Source organism: Eleutherodactylus coqui, chromosome 8 (genome assembly GCF_035609145.1).
Source record: "Eleutherodactylus coqui strain aEleCoq1 chromosome 8, aEleCoq1.hap1, whole genome shotgun sequence".
Taxonomy (NCBI): Eukaryota; Metazoa; Chordata; class Amphibia; order Anura; family Eleutherodactylidae; genus Eleutherodactylus; species Eleutherodactylus coqui.
This window is the reverse complement of record NC_089844.1, coordinates 94,840,668-94,858,904: the sequence shown is the minus strand read 5'-3', so window position 1 is coordinate 94,858,904 and position 18,237 is coordinate 94,840,668. Positions and strand designations below refer to the sequence as shown.

At 42.5% G+C, this 18,237-nt stretch overlaps 1 protein-coding gene and 1 long non-coding RNA gene across 7 annotated transcripts in view; one reads left to right on the top strand and one right to left on the bottom strand.

Moving 5' to 3' along the window:
* Nucleotides 1-18,237, bottom strand: part of PARD3B (par-3 family cell polarity regulator beta) — a 1,131,600-nt gene that overhangs the window by 1,024,823 nt on the left and 88,540 nt on the right. The window lies entirely within an intron of this gene.
* Nucleotides 1-18,237, top strand: part of LOC136576617 (uncharacterized) — a 154,687-nt gene that overhangs the window by 118,764 nt on the left and 17,686 nt on the right. The window contains exon 3 of one of the 2 annotated variants that reach the window (XR_010786394.1): nt 10,619-10,742. The exons of the other annotated variant lie outside the window; for it this stretch is intronic. This is a non-coding gene — a long non-coding RNA (uncharacterized lncRNA). Of the gene's footprint in view, nt 1-10,618; nt 10,743-18,237 lie in introns of those variants that run through there. 2 annotated transcript variants of the gene reach the window in all.

The following is an 18,237-nucleotide window of genomic DNA, read 5'->3' as shown; positions in this document are numbered from 1 at the left end:
AATTCGAGTTGGATGTTAAATTTGACTCAATTAATTCAAAATCAAAGCGATCCTAGAAATGCACCTACAGTTGTAACAAAAAGTGAACCCTTTTAAAATTACATGGGTTTCTGCCGCGGTTACTAATAAAATATGGTCTGATTATTATCCAAATCGCAAACACAAACTAATAACGCACAAACAGGTCTTTTATTGAGCATATGATTAACCCCTTCCCTACCCAAGATTTAAACATACGTTCGGGCTGGGAAGCAGTGCCATTCCCCAAGATGTAAGCTTACATCCAATAGATGGCGCGAGCTCTGAAGTTAGGCCCACATTATCCACAGCGGGCGCGAGCCGACAGCCGGCCTCCAGCTGCAATAGCGGGGACTGGTGAGATCATCAGTCCCCACAGTTAACCCTTCTATGCCGCGATCAATGTTGATTCCTTTATGACGGCCCTCCACTAAATAATAACGGAGCACCAATGGGTCTGCCACTGTTTATGAGCGATAAAACATTGCAGTACATAAGTAGTGCAATGCATTATTATAGCGGTCAAAGGTTCACAGGTTCAAGTCCCAACAAATAACTGAAAATACTAAAAAGATATGGTGGAAAAAATGGTAATAGGAAAAAACTTTTTTTTAACCTTTTTTAAAACAAAGAACGTGCGCAAAATCATCTTTAGCGTCTTCGCATATGTAATGAATTGTACAATAAATTAAACACACTGTTTATCCTACCCAGTATACGTCGTAAAAAAAGGCATAAGGACGCCAAAACGGTGCCAATCATACTAAAGCTCATCATGCGAAAAGCAAACCCACACAGAGCTCCATCAATGGAAAAATTAAAAAGTTATGGAACTACTCTGAATGCAGTGATGCAAAAAACAAAAACATTTTCCAAAAAGGTGGGGGTTCATTGTGCAAAAGTGGCAAAATGTAAGAAAGAAAAAAAAAAAAGATAATTTTGATTCTGTCAAAATGATATTAACCCACAGCAAAAATGTATCATGTCATTCATGCTGTCTGATTAACAATGTTAAACAAAACAGAAAAAAAGACACTACGGCATAACTGATGTTTTTCCTCCCTGACCTACAAAAAATAAATAAATAATAAAAGTTATAAATACACTATATGTAAAAGAAAAAAATAAAACTGCAGGCAACAATTCTTACTTCCCAGCAGCATGCAGACTACACAAAATGCGTGTGGAGGAGCTTCTCCAGGACCTTTGACATGGGTTTACGAGCTCATGTATTTTGGAAGTTGTGCAGCATCTATGGCCTGTGTTAGGGCAGCCTAAGTCTAGTTCCATACGGGCAATTGCGATTTTGCCGCGAGAAAAAACTTTTGGGGCGTCAGCAATGCTCTTTTAAAAAAAAAAATCTTGCATCATGTGGCTGCCGTCTGTGATAAAATCGTACAATAAAAATGCACGCTGTGTTACCGCAAGACTCAATAGGTCTTTCTAATGTTAAAATGGGAATGCAAGTTTGCCCTTCACAGATATAGATAAAATTAAAATGAATAACTTTTATTAATGACTTGTTTAAAATTAGGGCCACATAAATCATATAACAAACACTAACAGACATGGACTGACAACATGGATCATACTATGTGACTCAGTGACCAGATGGAGTGAGGGTCTCAATTCCTCTCGAGTATCCAGTCGGGTTAACCCCTATTGACAAAATTAGGGGACTGGGTCACTGGTTAATAGCGAGATGTCACAATAAGAAGTGGGTCAGAGAGATCTTAGGTTTCCGGTCAAACGTATCTGTTAATACTTCATAGTTGGAAACCTCTCGACCATTATTATCGCTAAATAAGGATTATATGGTTGGTCAGAGGTATATGTTACACCATACTGAATAAATCGTCACTCATGGTACGTATATTTCAACGTTCATGTTGGAGGAATTATTCCCCACAGTGAATAATCACTCAGATATTCATGTAAGTGTTCCAACGTTAATACCGAGTAGTCAAGTACACACTCCAGCATTCATTAGCAGGTAGGTGGCTACTGGGGTGTTTTTCGGTGTTTCAACACTTTTTAACGTATTAGCTCAGAGTTGTGTATTGATATCACACAGTGAGTGACTGCTCAAGTGTTTAGTGTACATATTTCGAATAGTCACTCCGTGATCACTCAAGCGTTCCTCAGTTGAGAGTAGCGGGATAATCGCTTCAGAGGTAAGTGATCACTTCAGTGGCTCTTCGTTCAGATGTTAGCTCTATTGCGAAGTTAATTTCCTTTAGGGATAGGGTATTGGCTCAACGCGTTTCTCCGTCCCTGTTTGGGGCGGTTCTTCAGGAGCAGGGCCGAGAATCGCCCTTAAATCTGTGTAATAATCCCTATGAATCCTATTATAGTAAATAAGACCCTTGTTGGTAGTCCTAAATTCTATTAGAAGGAAATGAGACAAAGTTCTCCTCCTATTGCTTCCCCCGTCTCGGTTCAGAGACTTAGTGTGAAAGGTCACTTTGCTAGATAAAATAGCAGACGGACCGATGGTAGCCTATAGGTATATGGCTAGCAGCTTTACTAATTGCACTGAGACCAATTAGCATATATAAGTCTCACGGCAAGTAGGAGAAAATTAGATATCTCAGCTCCCCATTCTCAGAAGGAATCTCCAGAGACAATTCCTTCAAAGGCGCAATATGCGTCGTGCCCCAAAAATAAAGAGCTAGACGAATAGACCCGTGTGTCCAAGTCTATAGGTCCTGGATCAATACCCTATTACAGCCTTAAGCCTGTAAATGGTAGTCAAATAGGGTTGGATCAATCATCTATGGCGCCCAAAAATGGGTAAGTAGTGCTGCCCCAGATGCCGAACAGGGCTGCGCAGCCCTACAAGTAAGGGGAGGTAAGTTGCGGGAGGAAGAGAGGAGAAGAGGTATAGTGCCTGCGGCTCTGATGGTGAGCGGCTGGCAAGGAATGCAAGTTTGTTGCGTTGGGATGCAATAAAAAGGAGGCTCCATAGGGAAACATGGTACCTAAAAAAAAACAAAAGCACACATCGCAGAAAGATAGAGCATGCTGCAATTTTTTGGTTCTCTCAATATCGCATCAGTGAAAATATCGCTGTTATGGCCGCCTGCACACGAGCGGGTCGGATCCGGCAGCGAGAATTCTCGCCACGGGACCCGACCCGAGAGCCTGCAGGGACGAGCGTGTACTCTCCCGCGCCTGGCGGCCCCAGCTCTTTCATGTGCCGGCTGCGGCACAGCCGGCGCATGCGCAGACCGGAGCCGGCGGCCGGGTGAGTGCGTGCCCCGCACAAAAATAGGACATGTCGCGGTTTGTTTGCCGCGCGAGATTTCGTGCGGCCAAACCGCGGCCGTCTGCATAGGAGTGCGTATTGTAATGCACTCCTATGCAAACTTTCAGTGGCGGAAATCCCGCGGCGGGATTTCCGCCCGTGTGCAGGCGGCCTACAAGAATGGATACCCAAAAGGATCCAAAATTATTTTCCATGCGTTTCTACGTCCGACTAACACAACTTTACTTGACTCAACAACAGAGCATAGTTGGTGATGTCTGATAATGTTTGAGAACCTGAATCCAGCAGAACTTACCAAGATGAAGAGACTGTAGCATATGTAAGGTATGTGTAGAATTTCAAGAAGTGCAGACAATAGCCGGGGAAGGAACAGCATTTATCATGTTTAATGCACAAAGATTACATCTTGAGAAGCAATAAAAGAAGGTTTGTTCTTGCAAGCATAAAACCACTGCAGAACATTCTGTGATGCACAATAGTGTAATCTATACAAATCTACCTCAAAGAATAGAGTATCACTCCCATTTAAAGTAAAAAAGAGAAGGGAAGAAAGATGTGGAAGGCACCTCTTTAAATCATACGCAGCGATACTTCAGTGACAAACTATAATTAGCAATTAGGCTTTGCTATTGAGCAATAGAATATACTCATTACTGTAAAGGATCTAGAATTCTATCCAAGAGTGGAAAGCACTCGGTTGCCACACCTGACTCTCAGAAGAGAGCACCGAGCCTGCATGCACTGCTGATTTGTTGCATTAAGGAAAACAAGACATCAAGACAAAAGAAACACGGAGATGAAAAAAAAAATAAATGGCTCTAATTATTTTAATAGCCACACAGGATAATATAAAAGTCAGTTTTTTCTCCAAATTATACATACTTACAATACGCCCAGAACTGACGGGCTGTTGTAAAGTGCTGCAGTCACTAGGAGTTGTTTTGAAAAAAAAAAAAAAAAGGTGTGCAGCTCCAAAAAAGCCCCCAAATAACACCTTTTTCTTGTTACATTTATAAAAAAAACAAAAAAACAAACACAGCTCACCAACTTTGAAACGGACAAAGAAAAAAATGACCAAATGTGAAAATTCAAACACTATGTAGACTGCGTTCAAAGCTTTTGTTTGAGGAACACATTGGGAAGAAATCTTGATGGATACCTCCTACACATATGCAGCTGTATACAGGCATATACTGCCCATTCACTTCAATTGCAATAACCTATACCAGTTGATAGACATTTTTTTGCAATGACCCTCTGTATAGGAAAGTGCAGCCTGCTGATCTTCCTTAGGGCTTATTCACAGGAGTGTATAACACCCGCTGTTTCCATGGCCGGCTGATATACGCTACCATCTGAGCTGTCCTCCCCCTTCCCTCCCCTCCGGCTGATTGCAATGGGATGGGGCGGAGCTAAGCCCCTACCCCTCATCCGCAAGCAGTCTGCCACACCCCCTCCCATTGCAAACAGCCAGAGGAGAGAGGCAGAGAGCCGGCGAGGGGGAGGGAAGGGGTAAGACAGCTCATATGGTAGCGTATATCGGCCATCCGTGAAAACGACAGCAGATATACGCTCCTGTGAATAAGCCCTTAGGCCGGACTTACACAAACAAGTCAGATTCCGAATGCGGATTTCCGCAGCAGAAGATCTGCACTACATTGTGGTAAATGGCTAATGGTCACGGAAGATCACGGATATGAGCGTTTTTCCATGCAGATGTACGCGCATGCACAGCGTATCTTCTGCGCAGAAGAAAAGATCGCAGATGGGTAAACACCAGAAAGTAGTAGTTTATTCTCCCTCTGTCTCTAGACAGAATTCATTCTTTTCTCTGTATTCCCATACCTAGCTCCAAGCAATTCTGCCACTCATACGCAATGTTGTGTATGGGCGATGGAACGCACACATCCATTGACCTCAATGAAGGCTGTCCGCGCAGAATTCACTCTAGAGCATGCTACAATTTATCTTCCGCTCAAGAAATCAGCAATTCGTACCCACGAGTGCAAATGAAAATTTGAAAAATACTTTACTTTCAATGCCCGTGTTTTACCGCGGATCTTCTACGTGGATGGCGATTGCGGAATCCACAATTCAAATCCGTTCATGGGAGCCCGGCGCTTTCACATGACAGTTTTTATGCTTTGTGAGCCACTCTGTCTGCTCAATGGAGCACGTAGGATACAGTTGAAGCCAGAAGCCTTTCTCACCATATACACCAAATGTAGTCAGTTCAGAACCGGTTATATAATAGGTAGAGAACATGGCATTCCCAAACAGGCATCGTCAGCCCTGACTGAATAGTGTTACTACCCCGTGTATGCAATATTAAATACATATTTTAAATAGGAAACTACTTTGGAAACCCATGGGTGAGAATTGGATTTCTGCTGCAGTTTGTACGCTGTGGAATCCATATGAAAATAAGCCTGATCCATTGGGGCTAAATAAAGAAATTGCCAGGAAGTGCAGATTTTAAAAATTCCACAGCATGTCAATTTCTACTGGGTTTTAACCTCCGATTCCACAACTTTCAATAAAGCGAAATCCTCGGCAAATACACACCTAAATCTTCATTTACATATCCAGATTTTGCTGTGGACTTAGTGTGTGCACTTACCTTACGAGAACATGCCCGTCAATTGATTCATACATTTCCAGGACAAACAACAGAGCAACGGCGTCTTCTGTATACACATCGGACAATTAAACCAAATTATTTACAGCCACAATGGAATGTCATTTTGTCTTTTGCTATCCCTTCAATAGTACTGGACTGTAGTAAAATAAGAGAGCACTACTTACCCCTCCTCCACTGCCGGGACCCAGTGCTGCAGCCCCGCTGCGGTCCCGGTGTTTGTTGCAACACCTGACATCACCAGAAGTAAATCGCTTGTTCTCCTGGAATCCCTGCTTACATTCTGAGCGCCATGATGCCAGGGGTTCGGGAATGTGAGGCTGCAGCCTCTGACTGGCTCCCTTCCTGCTAATAAGCTGTCCACTGCCTGTTGTCAAGTAATGCCTGTCTCTAGTAACAGTCTTGATGCAGGAAGTCGGAGGCGGGGCTTAGCTAGGTATGTGCCCCAAATCACATTACTATACATAGGAGTTTTCAATGCAACCATTTTGGAACACATGTAACCTTTTGACTTATTAATGCTATAAGGGGGAATGGAAAAATGCACTTTTGATTATTTTAAGTAATACTTTTATTTATTTATTTTTTGAAGGGGGCAAAAATCAGCTATTCTGTATTGATGCAATACCAGCAATACATTTATTTCTTTTACACAGTGAAACGAAGTCGGAGGGAAAATTGTCATTTTGTAATGGGTTATTAAACTTTTTAGTCCCACTAGGGAACATGACCATGCGATCACTTGGTTTCTGTAGCGCAGTCTGTTATTCAGTACCCGCCAGGTTTGCGCTGACAAGCAGCCTGTTAGATCCTCTTGCAGAGTCTAATAAGCTTCTGCAGACAGTATACTCACAAGCCATTGTTTGGCTTATATGGCAATCTATGGGCACCCAACGTGGGATGGGTTATACCCCTTAATGACATGGCCTATTTTGGGCTTAAGAACACAACGATTTTTGGTGGATTTTCTTCTCCATTTATCAAAAGTCATAACTTTTTAATTTTTCCGTCGACACGGCCGTATAAGGGCTTGTTTTTTGCGTGGCGAACTGTAGTTTTTATCTGTGCCACTTTTTGGGTACATTTGACTATATTGTAAAACTTTTATTATTTTTTTTTTATGATCGTAGGGAGAGAAAACGCATTAATTTTTTTACAGCGTTAGTCATGCAGCATAAATGACGCAATCCTTTTTTTCTGCGGGTCGGTACGGTTACAACGATACCAAAAATTCTTACATTTTTTTAGCTTATTCCACTTTTCTGCAATACAAACCCTTTTTTTGGAAATTTTTTTTTCTTTTCTAAATCGCTGCATTCAAAGTCCTGTAACTTTATTTTTTTATGTACGGAGCTCTGTGAGGACTCCTTACTTGCGAGCCGAGTAGTTTTTATTGGTACCATTTTGGGGTACATACGGCTTTTTTAATCACTTTTTTTTTGCGTTTTTAGGGAGGCATGCCGCAGTTTTTTTAGCGTTTTTTTCTACGCTTTTTTCTGTGCACAGTCAAAAGCATGTGCAGCTTATTGTACGCATCGTTACAGAAGCGACAATACCAAATATGTGGGGTTTTAACTTTTTTTTAACCTTTTTATGCTAATATGAAAAAAAAGCATTAAAAAAAGGTTTTTACACTTTTTTTTTAATTCATTTTTTAAATCTTTTTTTTTTCACACAACTTGTGTCCCCCTGGGGGACTTTCACCACTGTACTGCTGATCGCTGTGATAAGGCATGGCAAAGCTACTGCCCTGCCATGCCTTATCGCTTATACAGCGATCATAGGCATTGGCACTACAGGACGCCAGTGTCTGGCGTCCTGTTGCCATGGCGACAGGACGGGCTCTCACGATAACATCGCGACAGGCGGCTAAAGACACAAAGGGAGCACGCTCCCTCTGTGAACTCTTTCCCTGCCGCGATCTACTTAGATCGCGGCAGTGAAGGGGTTAACAGCGGGGGACGCATCTCTGATGCCCCCCCACTGTTGCAGCGGGAGGCTGGCTGTGACTGAGTGGGAAGGGGTTAATGGACTTGCAGAAGGTTCCCCTCCATCTGTTAACCATTTGGATGCCACAATCAGCATTGACTGCATCTAAGTGGTTAAACTGTCAGGACCAGAGCTTGTTCTGATCCCGGCAGTAGCGATAGGATCCTGGCTTTGTGCATCAACCTGGGCTACTTTTGATGATCTCATTGGTACCTGACAGATCAGTAGGACGTAAAGATTCATAATGGGGAGAAAGTAACCCCCACTCATGATATATATGTCATGGAGTGTGATAGGGTTAGGCTGGGCTCACATGGGCGGATTTGTATTATGGATTCCATAATCGCTGTTTGTGCAGGATGAACAGCAGTAAAAAAAACGCGGGCATTGAAAGGCATACGTTTTCACTTTTTTGTTCACATTCGCGGATACGAATTGCGTATTCCATGAGCGGAAGTAAAATCGCAACATGCTATATTTTGCCATGGAATACACCCAGATGGCCTTCAAGCTTCTACACAATTAACATTGTGAGCTCAGCCAATCAGAGCAATCTCTTGCTGGAGGCAGGGTTTTTAAACCCCGTCAGTACCAAAAGATGCCCTGTCAGCAATGACAAGTGCTCGGAAGCCTGTCTGGAGCTCTGGAGAGCAGCGGCAGGGACCCGAACGGCGCCTGCTTGGGGAGCAATGATTTTATTTATTGATTTTTTAAAAAATTTTTTTAAAGGTACTGTAACTAGTGCTTACGTTTAGCACTGTCAAAAACGCGGTACCAAGTTGTGCCATGTTTTCAGCAGTGCTGAAACCACTGCAAATTCATTTCAATGGGCGACGCAGGGCTGAAAACGGCCCAAAACAGAACATGCATCGCTGTGAAAGAACAGTGTTGGAGACCATGCGTTTCAACGCTTGTGTGAGCAGCCCCATTGAAATGAATGGGAGCGTTGTACAGTGCCAAACGTGCTACAAAAACGCCTGTGTTGTGGAGGCCTAAAGGTCTCAAAGATAGAGTAGGAAGAGATTAAATCTGTTTGAAGATCTATCAACCATCACTTAAATGCTGAGAGTGAAAAATAAATATGGATCTTAAATAATTAGACGTGTCTGTACGCCTTTTGGATTTCAGAATATACTGTATATCTAATAGTCAGGATTAAAGGGTCCGGGAACGTATGGATGTAGCAGTTTTTGATTGTCTTTGTTAACTTGTTGCAGAAAGTTATCTTAAAGGGGTTGTCTCGCGCCGAAACGGGGGTTTTTTTTTCAATAGGCCCCCCGTTCGGCGCGAGACAAACCCAAAGGATGGGTTAAAAAATATATATTACTTACCCGAATCCCCGCTCTGCGACGACTTCTTTCTTCCTTCTCCAAGATGGCCGCCGGGATCTTCACCCACGATGCACCGCAGGTCTTCTCCCATGGTGCACCGTGGGCTCTGTGCGGTCCATTGCCGATTCCAGCCTCCTGATTGGCTGGAATCGGCACACGTGACGGGGCGGAGCTACGATGACGACGCGGGACCAGCTCTCCGGCACGAGCGGCCCCATTCACCAGGCAGAAGACCGGACTGCGCAAGCGCGTCTAAAAACGCCAGAAGACAGCGAATTTAGACGGATCCATGGCGACGGGGACGCTAGCAACGGAGCAGGTAAGTGAATAACTTCTGTATGGCTCATAATTAGTGCACGATGTATATTACAAAGTGCATTAATATGGCCATACAGAAGTGCTTAACCCCACTTGCTGCCGCGAGACAACCCCTTTAAGTCATTAAAAAGCTTTTCTCTTATCTTACCACAATGAAAGCTATTGTAAAGTAATTGAAAGGGTAAACAAACCAAGGCAGCGAGTTACCATAAAGTGTTAAGCGTCCTGTTAAACTTTGCTGCATCTGTATGCATTCAGCAGTTTCTGATTATTGCATATATTTCTATTAAGATTAATAATGGTGGACCCCCTACTATGATAGATCTATGATCTGTATAATTGGGAGTGAAGATGATTTGGGAAACCCGTTCAAAAGCAAATGTTAACATACAATCCGGTATGTTGTAATTTACAGTAAAAGAAGTCTTCTGATTGGAGATATATAGTATTCTGGCTTCTGTTGTTGCAAGAATTCCTACAAACACGTTGTAAGGAGAATTTATGTGTTTATCAAAGAGAAGATGATCCCAGATCTCGTGCAGAAGTCTGGACCCAGGAGAAATACAAATCACACCAGCCTGCGCCGTATCAGATGATTTCTAATTTATTCTAAGGTGTATGTGGTTTATATACCATAAATGACATCACAGGAAAAGTATATACCGCCAAGTTTAATAATAATACATGAACGGCTGACACTAAAATGTTTAACATAAGTTACACCTTCTAAGGTGTTACTATAACATACAATGAAACCGGTATGAATTCAGTGAAAAGGAATGCCAGGGAGGCAATCTGGACACTCTTATCTTGTCTGTCTACCCCATAATGGTATAGAAAAGGTTTCATTTAACCCCTTCCCTACTTATACTAGTATCATGCTATATCTTTCTAGTCTACAATGTAATAAAAGAACAATTAACTGATACATTGATCTACTATTCTCTTAACACACATGCTGGATCCAGCTGCATCAAAACTTCTGGGTTAGATGGAACTTTACTGTACTTGCTAATAACCTTTGAAATGACTATTTATAAATGTCCAAATTTACAGATGATACTAAGCGGTGATGGGTATTTGGCACCGAGGAGGACAAGTGTTGATTAATATGAAAAAGATGATATGTTAACATGAGCAAGTCATTGCATATTGCTAAATAAAAACACTCGAGCGAAAATAGAAGACTGATGATAGAGGTTAGTGCAAACGGCAAATGCAAACAGATATTGATAACCCCTTTATTTATCGATTCATTCTTGTTGCTTATGTAGAATGTAAGAGCATACTATCGGAAATCCGCTCAGGTGCCATACTCTGCTTTCATTAGGCCGGCTGTCCATGGGTGTTGCTATATACCACCGCAGATTTCCGCCATGGAAGAACACGGTCACCGCAATTTTCACCACAATTTTCTGCAATGAACCTATCAGTTTGATAGCTTCATCATGGAAAATCGCGGCACGCTGCGATCTTTATGCGTGGACGCAAAATCGCGCGATTTTTGCTTGTGTACATTGGGCTGCGCTTTCCATAGTTATCCTGCAGTGAAACATTGCCCGTGGACAGGAGGCCTTACTCACATTATTGGAGGAATTCGTTCCTTGGACAACAAGATATATGGGTTGCCTGTTTAGGCAATACTAATGTATTGAGTATCGATAAATAAAGCTTAGCTCCGCCCCCTCCCAATGCAAACAGCCTGAGGGGAGGAGAGAGGGGGAGATAAGGGTGAGAGAGTTTAGCAGCCACGCTGCTAAACTCCCTCCCACCTTCCTTCTCCAGCCGCTGTCATTGGCTCCCATTGGAGCCTATGCAGAGGTTGACGTATTCTGGCACAAAGATAGTTCCAGGACTATCTTTGCTGCCCAGCGCTATATTTGCCGGCCGGGTGCTTTTATGCCCTGAGAATACGCCTGTGTGATCTGATGCATTGGAATCCAATGCATCAGATGGTAGCGTATATCGGCCGGCCGTGAAAATGTGTGTGAATAAGCCCTGAGGGTGATCAATGAGTGGAACAAGGTTGCGATGAGAGGAGGCGAGTTCTCCTTCAATGGAAATCTTCAAATAAATTGCCAATTGAGACATCAGAATTATTTGTAACCAGGAAAGAACACCAACTCACTCAGCCTTACTGATTTTGTCTCACAAACACAGAAAACCATTCAGAGGCATAGCTACAGGCTATGGGGCTCGGATTGCAAAAGTTCAGCTTGGTCACACACACACACACCTGTACCCATACATAAACCGCGCTGCATACATGATCTAGCCCCTTGGCATAAGCTTTCCAAACATGCCTCCTTTCTTGGACTATGTTAAAATGTATTTGCAGCTCCTTAGGCCGTGTTCATGTTTCTTGTTGCATTTTTGAACCGCAATTAAAAAAAAACAAAAAACACACACACACACAAAAAATGCATGCGGTATTCAAAAGCCACATTTCTTTTTAAGAAACTGCAAACACCATTTAATCTGAAAGTGAGAAAAGCAGATTAGATATTGGAAAAAACTTCCTGACAGTAAGGGTGGGGATGACCACGGGGTTACCACGGGAGGGGATGAGTTCTCCGTCAACAGAAGCCTTCAAACAAAGGCTGGACAGTAGAGATGAGCAAGCATACTCGGTAAGACGATATACTCGAGAGAGCATCGCCTTTTTAGAGTACCTGCTGGCTCGTCCCTGAAGATTCGGGGGGGGGGAGGGGCGGGGGTGAGCGGGGGGTTGCAGAGGGGATTGGGAGGTAGAGAGATAGAGAGGGATCTCTCTAACTCTCCTCCCGGCTCCCCCTCGCTGTCCCGCGCCGCCCCCGAATCTTTAGGGATGAACCAGCAGGTACTCGAAAAAGGTGATGCTCTCTCAAGTATATCGCCTTACCGAGTATGCTCACTCATCTCTACTGGACAGATATCTGTCTGGGATGATTTACTGAATCCTGCATTGAGTAGGGGGTTGGACCAAATTACCCTGGAGGTCCCTTCCAACTCTACCATTCTATGATTTTATGACTTAAAGTGGTTGTCCAGAATTAGAAAAACATCGCCTCCTCTCTTCCAAAAACAGCTCCCCACCAGTCTTTGGGTGGTATGTGATCTTGTAGCTCAGCTCCATTCATTTCGTTGGAGGTGAGATGCAATACCAGACACTACCCATGGACAGGTGTGGAGCTGTTTTTGGAAGAGAGCAGCCATGTTTTTCCAATCCTGGACAACCACTTAAAGGCAATTAATGTCATTAATAGAAAGCAAAGCCATAAGCAAATCAATATTGAAGGTTATACTTTTTAGCCACATCCATGCGTTCGTATACTTCCTACTAAATGCCTTTATCCACAGAATGTACATTTACTATGATCACACATGAAGTCCTTGGCACTTTTCTTTGCACAATTAGTAGTTTCAATGGATATCATAAGTGAACTGGAATTAAAATATCTCTTTGAAGGGAACATTCCACATCAACTGTTCCTTCTAATCCTTTCACACATTTCAGCCCAATTAGAGACAGTGGAATATTAGCGTGAACAACGCAGTTAATTTTAGAAAATGTATATATGGAAGCAAAAATGTGTTTAATTACCATAGGAAATAAAATACCCCTTTAAAAGATTAATACATGGTTTTAGATGAAGGGTTCAAATAAAAAATAAAATAAAAATCACATTCTGAAATAATTTACATTTGACACATTGAAGCCAGAAATAATAATAGTAGTGGATACATATGTAGACATGTAGGTGGCAGGAGCAATATTGCCATGTAAGACAACAGAATTATTTGTAACTACGAAAGAACGCCAACTCAGTCTTACCGATTTTCTCTCAGACACAGAAAGCCACTCAGAGGCATAGCTGCAGGCTTAGGGGATTGCAAAAGTTCAGCTTTGCCCCCCGACCTGTACCCGTACCTAAACCGCGCTGCATACAGCTGCAAAACACATTTACATACATGACTAGCCCCTTGGAATAAGCTTTCCAAACATGCCTCCTTTCTTGGAGTATGTGAAAATGTATTTGTAGCCCCTTAGGTTGTGTTCATGTTTTTTGTTGCATTTTTGAACTACAATGAAATGAAAAATATATTTTAAAAAACGAAAAGAAAACATAAAAACACGCATGTGGTATTCAAAAACCACATGCATTTTTAAGAAACTACAAACACTATTAAAAACTGCATGTGGATTTAAAAAATGTGCAATCCTATACAGGAGATACCAGGTTACACCAGTATGGTCCATATCACTATTTACAGGGAGATGTATAACTTATACCAGCTGTACATATAATTATATACCCCGGTTATACCAGCATGGTCCATATCACTACCAGATGAATAACTTATACCACCTGTACATATATAATTATATACATAAAGACACCCAGGGTATACCAGCATGCTCCCTATCACTATATACAGGGAGATCTATACCTTAGGGTGGCTTCACATGAGCGTGTTTTTGAGCGTACATAGGTGCGCATCCATGTATGTGAAAAAACATGCGTGAATGCAGGTCTGTGCGTGGTCTGCCGGCACACCTGCATTCTTTTTCAGGGAAGGGCTTTACATATAAGCCCTTCCCTGAAAAAGAAAAATTTTAGTGTAAAAAAAATAAAATAAATAAAAAATATACTTACCTGTCCACCACTGCCGTGACCCCCGCGGGGATGGAGAACACATCTGCCGCATGCGGCAGATGTTTCCTTCATCCCCACTAGTTAAAAAAATTCCCTGCGGCTACATCTGCCACATCTGTGACAGATGCAGCAGAGGAATTCTTCAATTCATTACCGCAGCTGTCACACATGTCAGCTACGGTAGAGGATTCTGCTGCCGGCAATTGATTTCAGGGAAGAGCTTCAAATATAGGCCCTTCCCTGAAAATCAAGTAAAAGTGGTTTAAAAAACAAAAAATAGATACTCGCCTCCCTTCAGCTGCCAGGGCTCAGCCGCGTCTTCTCCTGCTGTCGCCTGCACTGTGGTGCTGATCTATCAGCAGGCGGGGATTTTAAATCCCCGCCTGCTTAAAGAGCTGAATGTGATTGGCTGAGGTGCTCAGCCAATCACAGGCAGGTCTCCCCAAATGAATGGCGGCAGCATTTACATGCAAAGATATCGTTCAAAAGATTTTGAGCGATTGTTTTGCATAAACTGCTAATGGACACTAATGTCCATTAGTAGCTTATCACCTTCATTTGCATGTAAATGAGCCTCCAGGACCTGTATGCAGAGAACAGCAGGTGGTCTGTTCTCTGCAATCAGTTCCTTTGCTCTGCCATGGGCTATCTGCTAAATACAATGTAATTAGCGTGCTTGTGGAGAATACAGCACCATGGACAGCAAACACAGCATGCGGCCTGTGTTATCTTCTCTCCGGCTAAATGATGGATTTTATATTCACCTAAAAATCATTTTTCAGCCAAAAAGTGAAAGATGGGAGCATTTACACACAACGATTATTGCTCAAACCATGGCTTTTGAGCGAATTTTGTGTGATAATCGCTGCATGTAAATGGGCCTTAAGTCTTATCACAATTTACCATTTTGCCAAAAAGGTGTTTTATAGCTATAATGTTCTCAAATTTTTTTTGGTGGGGTGAAAGCATATGGCTTCGGGCTTTGGCCCCTGACCTTTTCAGACCCTAGTAATGCCCCTGTTCGGTAACACAATATTCTTCTTGCAAAAATAAATCTAAAATAAAATAAATGGTCTTGGCAACTGAAGCTACTGGCTGCTCTGACTCTTAATTATATAGCAGCATTACTTACTCATTGTAATGCACTGTTATTAGATTACCTCATGTATAGAGCTATTATTTTGTCACGGTCAGTGCGGTGGTATTTATGAGACATTGCAAAATAACATACTGTACAAAGTATGCTGATGGCGGTAGTACTTAGCATTGTTATATAGGCAGCGTGCTGTATTGTACTGGTAATAAGACACTGTACGGTATGGTTATTTTTACACTGTGTGACTGTGCACCAGATTACAGGACATATAAAGGAGATGCAGCATGGTGCCTTTCAGTGTAATGTCAGCCTTGACTAGACCTTTATATTTAACCCCTTAACGACACGCGATATACAGTTATGTCTTGTGTGTTCAAAGCTTGCATGAAAGACGATTGGAAACCGATCCCACTCCATACAATGTGGGTGCTGGAAGTTCCTAATAGCTGACATTTGTCAGCAACAGCTGCTATGAGCGTTGACGCTGATGGAACCCATTAATCCTTTAAATGTTGCTGTCAATTATGACAGTAGCATTTAAATCCCCCAATCTTAGTTTGGGGCTCACGAATGGTCCTCCTGCAATGCAATTGCAAGGTGCTGTTTATTTTCCATGACAGCCTGGGATCTTCATGTGGTAACAAAGCAATCTTTGGAATGTAAGGCCTCCTGTCCACGGGCGAATTTTCACTGCGTTCCCCACAGCGATAATCTGTCCGCGGGGAACGCAGTGAATGCTTTCCATAGACTTACTATGAAAAGCGCAGCCCACTTGTCCACGAGCGGAAAATCATAGCGATTCTCCGCTTGCAGGATTTAAATCGCAGCATGCTGCGAATTGCCGCAATTCTCCGCGGTGAGCCTGTCAGATAGGCTCAGCGCGGAGAGCAGTCAGCTCTCCCCTGCTCCCCGGCGGCGGCGGCTCCCGCAGCGGAGATCTGCCGCGGGATATCGCTACGCCCGTGGACAGGAGCCCTCACACATCTATACTTTGTTGCACTGCAGTCTACGGAGCAAACAGGTTATCTCTGAGTCTAGTAGTAAAAATAGAACTAAAAAGTACCAATAAGAAGCTGTAGCATTCAGCCACACCTACATGTATAAAAACTGTAAATCAGTCATCAGCTGAGCGGAAATAAACCAGCTGTTGTCAATGAGGGCAATTAACCATATAGCTAAGTTTTTTCATTACATAACAGAAAGATAAAACCTTTCTAAAGTAAATCACTGATGGACTCTCGTATGGATTCTGATCAGTATATACACACTGCTACTGTGACGAGGTCTACAGTAGACTCATTGCTTCCCATCTGTAGAGGCTCTTCCTTCATCTTAAGCAGATGACTACACTTTCTTTTGGTCAGAGAATTAAGAATTTAGTATTATGAACGAAAAAGGTCATGAGTTTCCAACTTTATATTTTTACAATCAGTCCTCATTGTTTAAGTTATTGGGCTTAGATCTAGATCAGAATATACTACGGGATAGAAATGATAGGAGTGAACATATGTTCATGCTAGGATTAGTCTAGTGTGAAGCCTGCAAGTAGCAACAAGAACGGGATTAAGAAGGGCACCCAAAATTCAGTGGAAATCCTGGAGCTTCGGTCAATAGTATAACAAAATCTGCTGCGAAACAGATGTTGGAGAACAAACAATACTGGTCGCCTCCTGATAGGCTCCTCACATACGCTACATTTGTCTACCTTACATTGTCCGATTAGCAAGTTGTTGAAGCAGAGATAAAACTGACCAGCTTAAGGGTGTTTACATACTGGAAATGTTATCAAAAAACAAATCGTTACTGTTCAACTAGTCTACTGGTTTTACATCAGCTTGGCAAAGTCTATATTCACTTTACAGCTCTGTGTGCCTTGGAAATCTGCAGTGTAGGAATATGCATGATGATGGGTAGTGTGTGCTGCAAAACCTACAGCAGGTCAGCAGTCAGATATCCTAGGGCTGCAAGAGAAAGGGTCCCTGCTGCTCTCACATAGAAGGCAATGTTCTCAATGCTGTATAAATTATATATGTGAGAATTTATATATATATATATATATATATATATATATACACACACTACCGTTCAAAAGTTTGGGGTCACCCAAACAATTTTGTGTTTTCCATGAAAAGTCACACTTATTCACCGCCATGCGTTGTGAAATGAATAGAAAATAGAGTCAAGACATTGACAAGGTTAGAAATAATGATTTGTATTTGAAATAACATTGTTTTTACATCAAACTTTGCTTTCGTCAAAGAATCCTCCTTTTGCAGCAATTACAGCATTGCACACCTTTGACATTCTAGCTGTTAATTTGTTGAGGTAAGCTTGTGAAATTGCACCCCACGCTTCTAGAAGCATCTCCCACAAGTTGGATTGGTTGGATGGGCACTTCTGGCGTACCATACGGTCAAGCTGCTCCCACAACAGCTCAATGGGGTTCAGATCTGGTGACTGCGCTGGCCACTCCATTACCGATAGAATACCAGCTGCCTGCTTCTGCTGTAAATAGTTCTTGCACAATTTGGAGGTGTGTTTAGGGTCATTGTCCTGTTGTAGGATGAAATTGGTTCCAATCAAGCGCTGTCCACTGGGTATGGCATGGCGTTGCAAAATGGAGTGATAGCCTTCCTTATTCAGAATCCCTTTTACCCTGTACAAATCTCCCACCTTACCAGCACCAAAGCAACCCCAGACCATCACATTACCTCCACCATGCTTAACAGATGGCGTCAGGCATTCTTCCAGCATCTTTTCATTTGTTCTGCGTCTCACAAACGTTCTTCTTTGTGATCCAAACACCTCAAACTTGGATTCATCCGTCCACAACACTTTTTTCCAGTCTTCCTCTGTCCAATGTCTGTGTTCTTTTGCCCATCTTAATCTTTTTCTTTTATTGGCCAGTCTCAGATATGGCTTTTTCTTTGCCACTCTGCCCT